The 12,104-nt window shown below is 28.9% G+C and overlaps 1 long non-coding RNA gene across 1 annotated transcript; it reads right to left on the bottom strand.

Annotated features, from left to right (window-relative positions):
• Window positions 1-2,283: 2,283 nt before the first annotated feature.
• On the bottom strand, window positions 2,284-4,581 carry LOC112325290 (uncharacterized). The gene is made up of 2 exons (XR_002979343.2): window positions 4,032-4,581; window positions 2,284-3,567 (listed from the first exon to the last, which is right to left on the bottom strand). It is a non-coding gene; the product is annotated as an uncharacterized LOC112325290 (long non-coding RNA).
• Window positions 4,582-12,104: the final 7,523 nt, after the last annotated feature.

Genomic DNA, 12,104 nt, shown 5'->3' with positions numbered 1-12,104 from the left:
GGAGCTGTAGCCTCGTCCATATTTGGCAAAAGATGTCACAGGTTTCAACACTCACCGCACGATCTCTCCAGCATTGGAAACCAGCCACCAGCATAAAAATATTAGCGCCCAGCATGTCTATTTCCAAGAAAGCAAACCCTAGACATATTGTTCAAGCATGGTTACAAGGAAAGAAAGGCATATATATTAAAATATGTGCTATAAAGTGGAAGCTAAGGTTTCGATAATGGTAAATGGACCTCATAGCACAGTTTCAAATGAATAGATAAGTGATGGCAACTGTACTTTCCCCCTCTAAGAACAGCAAGATAAAAATTTGAAGGCATCTTTTAATTCATGTGAGCTATATCTTGACTTGAAACACCCACCAATCTCCCTTTTATTAAGGCAAAAAGGTGAGCTTGTACCCTAATGGTGCTCTTAATTAGAAAATCAAGAGGGACGTGATGTTCAAAAAAAAATCAGTAAAAAGTTTCTTTTTATTTTTATGGTTACATGAAATGATTATTTTTTAATTCTCGAATAAAATCAAATAATTTATTTGTAGAAGGAGGTAAACATTCTTTTCCACATGATTCATTATTCATTGATTTGAATAAATAAATTTTTTTTATAATTTTTAGCATTATAAAATGACTCAACTATCCTTAAAAACATAAATTATTAAAATGATGTTTGGGGATTTTTTTGTATTTTTAACATGGCTTTTTTGTTATAATCAAGTAGACTAAAAAGCAATTTGGTATTTTATTAAATATAAATTATTATTATTATTATTTAAAAAAAAATATGATTGACGCGTGCAATACACGCGCTAGCGTATGAGAGGCAATAACATCATTCAAGCAGCACGTGTGCAGCGTTATCCAGCTACCAAACGGTGGCTTCCCAAGCAGCGCATGTAGCCAACGGACCTTTAGTTTGGCATCGAATTCTTTTTTCTCTCCTCGTTAATATATGTGTCTAACACTTTAATTTTTCAAAGAAGTCATTCAATTTGTTTTTCTTTCAAATTTGGTCCCTGTTCTTTTTATTATTATTTGTTTTATTTGAAATATTTTATAAAATCAATTTTTTTTCAATTTCATCCTTCAATTTTAATTTTGTCTATCATATTTGGTCCTCATTCTTTTGGTTGCTATTTGCTTTATTTGGAATAATTTATAAAATTAGAGTTTTTTAATTTCATCCTCTAATTTTTTTCATCTATCATATGTGGTCCTCCTTCTTTTTCTTGTTATTTGCTTTATATGAGATAAATTATAAATTGAATTTTTTTAAAAGATTTCATCCTCCTTCCTTCAGTTTTTTTTCTATCAGATTTAATTCTCATTCTTTCGATTTCTTTTTTTTTACTTTGAAAATTTTTTTAGACTAATATTTTTTTATTTCATCTTTCAACATTAAATTGATTAGATATTGAGCTTCCTGATTAACCTTGAGTGTAGGGTTTCACGAGTTACGAGTTTGAAAGATTAACTTGGATCTATGATATTTTATTTGGTTTGCTTTCCGAATTATTGCTATGACGGCTCATGTGGTCTCTTTTGATGTCATTATGCAACCTTTTGCAATGACAATATAATTGTCTCGTTAAGCTCTTTCTAACAAAGGAATGGTGTCCATGGTGGAGTAACTACAAGCCTTCAACGAGTTTTTCTTTTTTCTCCTCCCGAGTATAATATTGACAGCTTATTTTTTATAGTTAATTATTGTAAAAAACAAATTCACTTAATTTCCTATCAATATTTTTTTAATCATATTATTAAATTAACTAAACTTATTAAATTCAGTCAAGTAAATTATTTAAGTCTTAAATTTTTTTGGCTTGTTTAAAAACATTGATGTGTCACAAAAATATAATTTTCTATGTTAAAAAAAATTAACTCAACCTCCTGCTGCGTAGGAAGAACATCTACCTATTGTGTGTGTGTGTGTGTATATATATATAAACATCCCTATAAGTCACTCAACTAGGCCAACCTCCTGCTGCGTAGGAAGAACATCTACCTATTGTGTGTGTGTGTCTATATATATATATATATATATATATATATATATATATATATATATATATATATATATATAAACATCCCTATAAGTCACTCAACTAGGCCAGTTTCATTTACTTTTCCTGTGTGGATTATGAAATGAAAATAAGAAAAATAAATCCATTATTTCATAAACCTGGGATGAAGAGATAATTGAACTGACAAAGAGAAACAATGCGAACTTGCGAAGTACTTTCTAACCAAGAAACGAAAGAGGGAGCATAGGCGAAGATTAATTCAAACAGTTCCAGGTTTTGACATCTGGGAGACCATATCATATGTTGCTAGCCAGAATTTAAATTATCCAAAGGAAGTCTCAATATTGTCCAAAAACAATTCCAAAAAAAGTCACAAATTAAGGAGAAAAGGGAAGACAAGTAACAAATGATCTTATAAATTCATTTGACATGGAAAATTCAGAGAGAATGCCTCTTTGTCTGCCCAAAATAGTGAGGAGGAGGGGTGTTTTTCTCTTCAAGGAAATTGAATAGTAAATCGACTGGTTGGCTACCAGTTCAACATGTGTTGTTTCCCTGCAAAGTAAAACAGGTATGCCAGTGGGTAATTAGCATTAAACAGTTATGTGTAAGAAAATGTACAATTCTTTCTACGTATTGGCAGGATGACAGTACTAATAGTGGAAGAGATTTATAACAAGAAAATTAAGAACATTAATTAGTTGATCATGATATGACAGAACAGTACAAGCCAAAGTATCAGCTGGCAGATGATGGTGATGGTAAAAAAGTAGAAATTTAACCAGCGAACAAACAGTATTAGACTGTTTCTTCAATGAATGAAAGCAAGAGAAGGAAGGAGCTCCCTTCAGTCCAAGCACAGAAAAGGAGAGGATGGAAAATTATCTCCCGCATCATTCACACAATCACAGTAGCAAAAGAAACACCGTTCGCCTTTTTTTCTACTAGTGCTTGAATGAATGAGTCGGCAGCTAGTTCAACCCCTTTGTCCTATCCACGAGTGGGCTGAAAGAAGCTCTCTCCCACGATTAATTCTCTCACAACTAAGTAATACGGACCACTACAGTATAAACTTCTAGCTAGCACACGCACCCCACTTCAAATTCACGCATTAAATAGCACAGTATGTGCTTTTAGGAAGTGATCGGCACGGTTCATCAAGATATATAATAAGACACACCTAGGTATACTGGGTGGATGTGACTGGCGACTTGTTAATGAAGAAGGCAAGTACAAGGGGCAAAGTTTAGCTGCTAGCAACTTTCATATCAAGCTCTAGACAATCTAGCCATTAAATCAGCATTATCAAAGAATGTGACATGCTATATCACGAAAGAAAAAGACATTGATAATAATAAATACAATGTAATTAAGAAAGGTTCACGTATCTGGATTACGGGCCATATCACTGTCAACAGTGTACAGATAAAACGGAAAGCAACTACTTAACAAAGCTAACAGTAGAGTGGTTTTGGACAATATTCCCCATCTAGCAGCCTTGCAAAACCACCCACAGGGGCCTTCTAGTTTTGTCATTCCTGTTTAAATGAAAAGAGATTTCAAACATCTACAAAACCTACAATAAGAGAAATGTCCCATGAAACCCTGATCTTAAGTCATCCCATTATTACATAAAAGAATCGAGTTTGGCGAAAGACTAACAAAAACATATATATTTATAATTTTTATATATATAAGTGCATAGAATTTGTAGTAGAAAAGTAAATCTATCATAGCAGGGAAAAAGAAAAAAGAAACTCAAAACATTACCATCATTTTTGTTCTTAAAATAGGCAAATGACATTAACACCAAAAAGAAAAGACAAAGAAAAAGAAGAATGCAAGTGATGAATCACTATAGAAGTTAAATCAGCTCTGTTCATCAGCCTAGAATAATACTGAAAACATATACCAGGAAACTAAATAGAAGAGAGAACAGATCGAGCACTATCCGTTATATGATTGACTACATCAAGACCATGTAAAGAAAGTAGGAACTTACCATGGAATCCACGGGAAAATCACAGGAAAAAGGTTTTGCTCAGCAGAAAAAGTAGAGAGAAGATAAATACATGATCTAATTATCAGGGACTGCGTGTGTGTGTGTGTTTGTGTTTCGAAAAGTAACTTCACTGCTGTACTCCATAAGAACCGAAACCCTAAATCTGATGTTAACATGATGCTCTAGGGAAATCTAATTCTCCCATGTATCTATATATTACTATAACTCTCAGTCCACTGCAAAAGGGAGAACGGCACAGAAAACTCGAGAGAAGTTGATTTTTATTCGTAGGAAAAATGATGGGTCATTTTTGTTTGTGTCTCAAAAACTATAATTCCCTCGTCAATGCCTTGATTTTTATAGGAAAACAAGGAAGAAAAAATGGAGACTTGCACAAAAAAAGGAAGAGACGTTGATGTTTATTCATGGGAAATGATGGGTCATTTTCGTCATAAAAGTCAAGCAGGAAAGCGACTCCAGATCTTAATAAATCGAGAGAGAGAGCGAGAGAGAGTTACGCAGGGGACTGTGTAGCAGAAATGAGGGTGTCAGGCACTTAACCAAAGTGAGAGAGCTACTACGAGAGAGGTTATTTTCTTACTTTGACCATCAAATAAGGGGCCTCACACCTCTCCATGTATATATAACTGTATTTTTGTAGGTTATTTTCCTCCAAAAATTGAGTTTCTTAGTTTTTTGTTTTTCTTAAGAACTGAGATTAATTATATTCGTCAAGAAAATAACAGGTTTCATGAAAAAATGAAATAAAATAACAAAATCTTGTGTCGCTTGTTTCAATAAGACTACAAAAGGAACCACCAGAGTAAGTTCGACCAGAACAAATTCTATCAAACAAAACCTAAAATTTGCAGGCCTTTTCCTAAGGATGATGACACCCACAATTAGTGAACAATGACATGTTTGATATAATATATATAATGTAATAAAAATAAAACATAATGGAATGGAATGGAAAAAGACTTACATGAGTCTACTCATAAATTATGTTTTTATATTTAATTAACTTTAAATGAATTAAAACTAAATTAAAAAATTATTGATTACATTGTAAGAAAAAAAAACAATTGCACATTAAGTTGACAAATAAATAAATTATAAGCTTCATATTAGAGGATAAATATGCACTCTAAATTTGACTAGGTTAAAATATTTTTTGAATCACAATTATGAGATTGATGAATAATTAATTTCTAAATATGTAATATTAAGATCTATTTCAAATTGAATCCCACATGTAATTTTTAATAAAACCCAAATAAATTTTAAACTATTCATATTGAATTGATAAATAATTACAAAATTAATTAATATTGAGAAATTATTTAAAATTTTAAGCCATCAGAAATGAAGAAATTTTTTTAAAAATTAATTTTAGTGTAAGTTTAAGTTTTGATTTTTAATTATATAAATACTTTTAAAAAAACTATGAGTTGTAATTTAATAAGTTTTAATAGAAAAATTAATATTATCATTGAGGCATCGATTTTTTTATAATTTTGTTACTTTTTATGTATTTTGACACCTTTAAGGGTTAAAAAAAACTAATATATCACTTCTAAAAAATTATCAAATAACAATGAAATTACTGATTAAAAATATTACGTTGATAATATTTGATGACAATAGAGATGGAAAATATCCGTCGGAAATTTTCAATGTAATTAGTGACGGAATATGTTCCCCGGGTAATTATGCCAACATAATAAAAATAATTAAAAAATAAATAAATATTATGTCGGTGATTCCATCGGTATTTGGCTTGTCATAATTTGTCAATGGACTTACTAACAAAAATATTTTGTCTTCAATTTTCATCGAAAATTTCGTTGACAGATTTAAAGCTGTTATAACCGACAGAAACTTCATCCTCTTTTTTCTTTTTCCTTTTTTTCTTTAACCGCAAATCAAAATAGCAACCCCCCGTATGTTTTCATAAATCTAAGCCCCATCCTCATAAATTCGGCCACCCCAACACTCGGGAGTGTCAGCATCACTATCTTGATTTATTTTTTTCTAAATATTTTCTATACCAAGTAATATCTTTATGTAGTATTTATAGTTTTCCCGTACATTTAAGTGTTTTACAACCATTTCATAGAGAATTTTGTTGTATTAAAGTATAATTTGGATGTTATAATTTGTTTAGGATTTGTGAAAAAATGAATTTGTTTGTAATTTGATCAAACTGAGTTTGATTTTATAACTTAGGTGTATTATATTAGAAGAAATGATGGGTTATTTAATGGGTACCGAACATATTTTGTTAATTTTATTGTTAAGTTAAAGATTTTGAAAATTTTGATTTTTTTTATGGAATTGATAATAATTAAATGATATCAGTTTAGATTGAATAAGTTTAAATTAAATAAATGATAGATATTTAGTTGGGAACCAATTACTTGTTATTAATTAGATTTATTTAGTTCATATTTTTATACAACATTAATTTTTTGTACAAATAATAATTGGTTATTAGATTTTGAATTCATTTTTAATTATCAAAGTTGAATTTTGAATTGATTGTTATATTATTAATAAATGTTGTCATTAATATTTTATATAGTTTCCTAAGTAATGAATGATTGTTCTTGGATGTATCGAGATTCACCCAAAGGTTTGTATATGAAAAATTATTGTAAAAGAGTTGAGGGTTTTATTAATTTTACACTTTTAAATTTAAATAATATTAGTGGAGATGAAATTAGATGTCCATGTACAAAATGTAAAAATAAAAAGTTTCATCAGTCAGATGTTGTGATGATGCATCTTTAAAAAAAAAAAATTGTATGAAAATACTTATGTTGGTTTGCACAAAGAAAAATATATGTTCCTTATAAAAACCATGTTAGAAAGGACTATTGACTCAACATCTAGTTCTAGCAATATACATAAAAACTATATGTTCCTTATAAAACCATGTTAGAAAGGAGTATGTTGATGGATGTAACAATTCACGTGTAGATGAAAAACCAAATATAGATGCAACTAGTTTTTTTAACTTTTGAAAGATTATGATGAACCGTTATGAGATGGGTACACAAATCATAGCAAATTATCGACCATTGTATAAATATTTATCATCAAATCAGATTATAGATTGATTGAAGTCAGTTATGATAGTATCATCGAATGGGCAAAAAAACATTTTACCTTGAGGAATTAGGATGAAAGAGATTTTTTATATTATAAAATTCATAATGAAACTCTTGAGTAAGTCACATATAAGTGAAGTAGGACAACTTTTTGGCATTGTCATGCTGTAAGGTGTCAATGGAAAGGGAGGAATGTGCTCTCCTACAAAATTTTCAATAATACCTTCTCATCTTTTCCAAAAAAACATTTAACCTAAAAGAAATCTAGACACCATTCTACAAACCAACACTAGCAAACCATGTATTTTAAAAATAAATTATGGAGTATTAGAGCTTAAAATCAATATAATTGTTAGAAAGGAAACCAAAGAAAACTTGTGAGGTTAGAAAAGAAAAGAAATAAAGTAATGGAAAAGGGACTATAACTTAATTAAAGTGAGTGATTAAACTAATAAGTATGAATAAATTATATTGTTTTAAATTTTTTATATCAAAAATTCCCTTAAATGTTTGCTGAGTTTTCAGAATTCATATATGAATCCTAACCTAAGTTTCGAATGGAGACTTCACATGATAATTACTAGTTAAAAGTATGTTTATGAAAGAATGAATTATAATTTGTTATATTAAAGTAAAAGATGTGATTTAGCTCAAATGTTATGTTGATATAATAGCACATGATATGTGAAATGTGAAAAGAGAAAAGCTTACTTTACATGAAATTATGGTTACTCATATGCTACATATGCTATTATTGAGGTCGTATATGGATATGAGATATGAACATTGAATTTTCATACATGATATACTTGTGCAAATGTTATTTCAATATGATGTTAGGACTAAATGTTAAAAACTTGTGAAGTTTTCCATCTCATTGATCTAATCATTCACTAAGTTATACTCATTAGTAGTTGATAAATTATTTTTAGTTGATAGGCTACCAACTAAAGCATTTTTGAAGAGTATATTATTAATTAGATTAAACAAAATGAATTAGTTGTCTCAGCTTTGAAAATCAAATTTTATCAAACAAGAATTAGATTTTTAGGATATAATATTTATCAAGGATCTATAACTCCAATTAGCATAGCAATTGAGTTTGTTGATAAATCCCCTAATTAAATAAAAGGATAAGACTCAACTTAGAAGGTTTCTTGGATATGTTAATTACGTCTTAGATTTTTTTTCTAAATCTTAGAACAATTTGTTAACCTTTTGATAAGAGGCTCAAGAAAAATCCTCTCGTCTGGAGTCCTCAAATGACCGAAATCATCAAGTCTCTCAAAAGTTAATCAAAAGTCTTTCTTATCTAGGTATTCCAGATCCTAAGGCTTTCCTCATTATTGAAATTGATGCTTCAAATATAGGTTATGGAGGGATCGTCAAACAGAAAGTTTAAAATCATGAACAGGTTGTTTGGTACCATTCTGGTATATGGTCGGGTCCTCAAACAAAATACTCAACCATTAAAAACAAGATTTTATCAATTGTTTTATGCATATCATCTTTTTAAGATAATATATTCCTTAAAATATTTCTTTTAAAAATTGATTGTCAATCAATGAAATATGTCATTGAAAAAGCTATTCAAAAGATTTTATCAATTGTTTCATGCATAGTGTATTTTCAAGATGATTTATTTCTTAAAAAAATTCTTTTTAAGAATTAATTGTCAATCAGTGAAATATGTCATTGAAAAAGATATAAATATTGTCTCAAAACAAAATTTTATTAAATAGCAAGCTATACTTTCTAACTTTGATTTTGAAATTGAATTTATCAAAGGTGACACTAATTCTTTTCAGGAAATTTTTACAGATTCAGGATGAGCACACTAATCAAAAAAAATTAAAGAGTCATATATCATAATCCCTTTAAGACCCAAGTCCTGTTAATTCAACCCAAGTCAAGCCTCCCTCCATAAGACTAGTTTTTACCTCAACCAACGGGTTTTCAATCCTGTCAAATTTCCCTAGTCATACTACCTCACCTTCAAACGTTTTTCAAGCTTTGCAAACCCCGACACAAAGACTCATTTCAAACATATCATCAAGAATTTCTCAAAAGAAACTTGTCAACACATATAAATCAAGGAATTATCATATGTATATTTTCCTTATAAAAAAAATCTTATAATGAAGATCCTAATAAAATTATCCTTCGTATTTTTCCTCATCAATTTCAATTTTCCCTAAAAAAAAATTACAAAAGACCAAACAATTTAATAAATTTATCTTGATTGACATTGACTCACTTGAGATAACTCATAATCATAATACAAATAATTCTTTTAGAATTGCATATTCCAAAATAAAGATTTTAAAGGTCTTAACTTATCAATATTGAAATCAAAATCCTTATACCCAAGAGATTTTCTCAAAACTTTCAACCTTCCAGATTTAGTTTTCTTGACTATTAACAAGCATGGTTCAATACTCTTTACCTAAAAAATTATGATCATTCTTGGTTTATTTATTTTGATAAAAGTTGTTCAAGAATTTTCCAACATGGTTTTCAAACAAATGGTGGCAATACTTTTCTTTAACATATGAAAGTCTACCTCAAAATATTTTAGAAACCTTGGATCTATTTGCATTAAAAAAAGTTTCAAAATATGTTCATGCATCCTTACACTTCATCTCTACCTTTGGGGTCCCTTGAATCATATGTTGGGACTTCATAATAATGCATGATGTAGATGAAGAAATTAGTTGCTACCCAGATCTCATGAGATATATCAAAGTAAAATAGTGGTCACAATTCAATATAGACCAAACCTACTCTCAAGCAATTTAATCATGGATGCAGTCTTCCCAAGCCCTAATAGCATCATCATCCTCATCTCCTTCCCAATATACATTTTTCAAAAAGCAAAATTCAAGCTAGCATGCATCTTCAAGTTCTAAATAATATAAAAAGAAACTTTAGAAAGCCCTATCATTGATTTCAAGTTTTTCTAATGAAGTAGAAGATCTTACACTACTCAATAAAGTTCCAGATTTTGTTTCAAATTCATTTATGAGATCACTCGTGATTTCTTCATTCACCTTGACAAACCAACAAGGCCTTAATAATAATTTTAAGAATCATTTCCTTATAAGACAACAATAATATTAATGTGGCAGACAACCATCAAAATCAACTTTGTTAGAGAATAATATAAATCATATCATGGGACCTCACCTAACAGCTTAAGCAATTGGATTGAGATGGTTCTTTAACATGGTATCAAAGCCTTGATGACCAAGCGGTCACGAGTTTGAATCTCACCATCCTCATTTATTTGATAAAAACCAAGCACAAGGTAATGTGGGCGTGTGCAAGTTTCAAGTTCAAAGGGCTTTCACTTGAGGGAATGTATTAGAGAATAATATAAATCATATCCTAAGACCTCACATAACAGTTGAAGCTATTAGGTTGAGATGATTCTTTGACAAACTTTAATAATTTTTATATGCAATGTTTCCCTCTTCCACCTAGCAATAAAAGTCTTGGACAGCAATTATCATTTATAACAACTTTAGAATTCAAGCAATTTCTAATTTTATTCAAGTCTGAGTGCTTAACTATATATAAATGTATGTTTATTTTTTGAAAAGCAGAGTGTGTTTTTAGAGTTAAATTCAGTTTAAGTTTTAGAAAATGATAATCCTTGTAATGCCCTCAATCATCATGTAAAATTAGTATTTTTATTTTTTAATAAAAATTTTATATTTTGTATTTATGTTTCTAAACATTAAAAAATATATTTAAATATTGTTGAGTTTTGAAAATATCCGATAACAATCCTTACCTAATTCACATTCTCAATCTTTTCATCAGTTTATATATTACTCCTCTAAATTTTTATTCTTTATTTTCAAATAAGAAAATATTATTCTTAATGAAATTAACATGAAAAGATCATATCATTTAATATGTGATCTTAGTTATACCTTTAAAATATTCTTGTAAATAAACTCTTCTAATATATATTTGTAAATACTTTTTTAATCCTTATAAATAATTATTAGATGTTTCTGATGAATTGTTCCAATTTTTATATGGATGAAACAACACTGCATCAAGAATATTTAATGATCCCTAGGTGGAGTTTTTCTGTATTAAAGAGTATGAAAACCTTCCCAATCTGTTTTTCATTAAAATTTATTTGTTTTAATGTATATTTTTAATATTTTTTAATTTTTTTAATGTATTGATGTTGAAAATAAATTTAAAAAATAAAAAAAATATTATATTAATGGATTCCTAAAATGTTGTTAGATATGGTGTGTACTCAAGTTTTGGTTTGACCTTCTAATAATCACATAGTTCTTGAGTTTACTATAATAGATTCCTAAAGTTTTGTTAGATATAAAATTTACAAATTTGCTTTTTAATTATTTATTTGTAAATAAATAATGAATATATTTCTATTTAAATAAATAATTTGTTAGAAACTTGAGTCAAAATTATTAAATTTTAACTTGCAAAATCTAACTTATTCTACCTCATTTTTCCAAAAAAAAAAAAAACATTTTAAATCATTTTTATCAAACCTACTTCTAATTTAAAATTATTCTAATTCATTTTTCAAAATAATTCTTGAACTATAATTCAAAATTAAAAATAGTTTTTTTATATAAATTTGTTACATATTCATTTATTTAATTAAACAGAACGTTATATATGGTAAGAAAGGTCTGATTTAAGATTTGGTTTAACAAATCACGTCATTTCATCAAGAACTTGTTTTGCCAATCGCCCAACTAGATTATTGGATTGTTGGGTTCCCATTTGTGAAGGAAACAGGTATGATCACCAAACTTTTGAGCCTTGGATTTTGCCCAGTAGCATAAACCAAGGCATGAGATGGCTGGAGGAAGTAAGAACCTTAGGAACAGTAGCCTGTCCAAAAATGGTGCATACATGTGAAGAGCTGGATTGCTGCGATAACATTCAGGCAGGTAAACAGACA

Source organism: Populus trichocarpa, chromosome 19, assembly GCF_000002775.5.
Source record: "Populus trichocarpa isolate Nisqually-1 chromosome 19, P.trichocarpa_v4.1, whole genome shotgun sequence".
Taxonomy (NCBI): Eukaryota; Viridiplantae; Streptophyta; class Magnoliopsida; order Malpighiales; family Salicaceae; genus Populus; species Populus trichocarpa.
This window is presented reverse-complemented; position numbering and strand designations above follow the sequence as displayed.